This window comes from Argentina silus (assembly GCF_951799395.1).
Source record: "Argentina silus genome assembly, chromosome: 19".
Lineage (NCBI taxonomy): Eukaryota > Metazoa > Chordata > Actinopteri > Argentiniformes > Argentinidae > Argentina > Argentina silus.
In genome coordinates this window covers 2,367,378-2,369,877 of record NC_139673.1, presented here as the reverse complement: position 1 = coordinate 2,369,877, position 2,500 = coordinate 2,367,378, and the positions used below count along the sequence as shown (strand labels likewise).

At 49.6% G+C, this 2,500-nt stretch overlaps 1 protein-coding gene across 1 annotated transcript in view; it reads left to right on the top strand.

The window, feature by feature from the left end:
• plekhg4 (pleckstrin homology domain containing, family G (with RhoGef domain) member 4) overlaps window positions 1-2,500 on the top strand; it is a 72,291-nt gene that overhangs the window by 45,414 nt on the left and 24,377 nt on the right. The window lies entirely within an intron of this gene.

Here is a 2,500-nt window from a genome sequence, read left to right as displayed (position 1 = left end):
GGTAGAACAGCCTCTCAGTGGAGGCTGGGGGAGGTAGAAATTGGAGGACGGGCTCATTGTAAGGTATGGAATGGAATAAGGAATGGTATCAAACACGTGTTTGAAACCACTCCTCGTTCCGTTCCATGCATTAAAATGAATCCGTCCTCTGATTTGTACCTCCCCCAGCCTCCACTGAGAGGCTGTTCTACCCGGTAACAGGCTAGGCTGCCAAACCAGACCAACCTGACTCGCCCTCTCTGACACAAACACCATCATTAGCAGTGGAGGATAGTGTTAGAACAGGCCACATGTACGCTAATGGATTAGCATAGGTGAAGACTGAGATCTGAGGTGGTTTAGCATAGGTGAAGACTGACGGAGATGTTGAATTGAACGTGGGAATGAAGAGGATATACCTCCCGTGTGTCTCTTTAGTGAAATACCATCCAAGCATTTGTGCCACCAACAAAACTATTCTTTACACCTAAAAAGGCTATAGCTGATGTGTTTAACTGCTGGGCTGATTGGTAGATCCTTGCTGTAATGCCTTTGTTTGAATGGAGGGTGTGTGTGTGTGTGTGTGTGTGTGTGTGTGTGTGTGTGTGTGTGTGTGTGTGTGTGCGTGTGCGTGTGCGTGATGGGAGAGGCTCTGTAGTGCAGTGTGTGTCAGAGAGCTCTCTCAATGTGGTGTGACAATGAATGGTCTCTCACGACTGGCTACACACTGTATGTGTGTGAGTGTGTGTGTGCATGTGCGTGTGTGTATGCGTAAATGTGTGTGTTAGAGTGAGATCACACCGTTCTGTCAGTCACTTCCTTGTCTTCCTCAGTTCTTGGACCGTGCATAATGTAGGCTCTGAGCTGCTGTAAGGAGCTGCTGTAAGGACCCTCTGGTAACAGCGTCTCCACTGCCCTTCTGGAAGGGTTCCTGACCGACCACAGTCACAAACTCTACTCAGACAAACGTTAACCAGTGGGGTCGTCATGCGGTTCAAAACAGGAACTCATTAACCCTCTGCTTGGATAGGTCTGACTTTGCAACTCAAGAGATTTAGGTCAAAGTTAATACTTTAGCCTCAGAATACCTCAACAACCGGACTAAACCCCTGAACCCAGAATACCTCAACAACCTGACTAAACCCCTGAACCCAGAATACCTCAACAACCTGACTAAACCCCTGAACCCAGAATACCTCAACAACCGGACTAAACCCCTGAACCCAGAATACCTCAACAACAACCTGACTAAACCCCTGAACCAGAATACCTCAACAACAACCTGACTTAAACCCCTGAACCAGAATACCTCAACAACAACCGGACTAAACCCCTGAACCAGAATACCTCAACAACCGGACTAAACCCCTGAACCAGAATACCTCAACAACAACCGGACTAAACCCCTGAACCAGAATACCTCAACAACCTGACTAAACCCCTGAACCAGAATACCTCAACAACAACCGGACCTAAACTAAACCCCAGAACTCAGGAAACCCTGTTCACTGATTTGATAGTGATCTGAGTGTGATGATACTTTGGGAGGACAGTGTCCTTGTTTCAAACAGACGACAGACAGTCTTCTGTTCTGCCCCTCAGCCATGTCTGCATCACTCCTTTCTCCCTCTTTTTCCATGCCTGCTGTTCTCCTCTATACAGTATTTGAAGTCTTAAATGCTTCTGGTCATGGGTGGTCCCAATATTGACCCCCCTCCTACACGGCTCCTATGTATAGTGTTCTCTCTGTACTCAGCCTGCTACGACTGAACTTTCCCCTATAGTCTCTGTTCCCCCCTCTCTGTCCCCCCCGTAGACACAGCTGTGCAGACTACTGTCTCCGCTCTCTGCAGACAGACACCCGGTCAGTCCCCCTCACGCCCAGGCCACAGGCGGCCCGGCCCTCGCCCCGCGACAGCTGTCCCCCCCTACCGATTGACCAGTATCAGATTTGGAAAATTAGCATAATCATAGCACCCCCCTCTCCGCTCCCCCCTACCCCAGATCCAAGACAGAGCAGAGCAGCGCGACCCGAGCTGTGTGTGCGTGCGTGTGTGTGTGCGTGTGTGCGTGTGTGTGTGTGTGTGTGAGACATCTCCTGCCATCTGTTGGCATATTAAGCAGACTGTGTGTTAATCCAAGCAGAGATACGATGATATGACACAAAAGGACACTAAACACCACCCATCCTATTCTCATTTAGATCCATCGGGATGCTGGAGGGGAAGACCCTTGTTAACCTGACTGGGGTTGGGGTGGGTTGGGTTGGGGTGGGGTGGGGTTCCACAGGTTGGAGTGATAAGGGCCTGCGCTTGCCGAATTCAGCGGTTGTTTGGCGCGATGATAACAATGCATTGTTTGTGTGTAGCTAATAGGGATGGGGTTAAGAATGCTAAGGCTAAGGCTAATGCGGTCAGGATTTGCTCTCTCGTGATTGAGTGATAGCTCAAGTGTTGCGCGCCACAGTCAGATGTGTTCTTGGACACTGACGGTCTTCTGTGGATCTTCAGAGGCTTGTTGT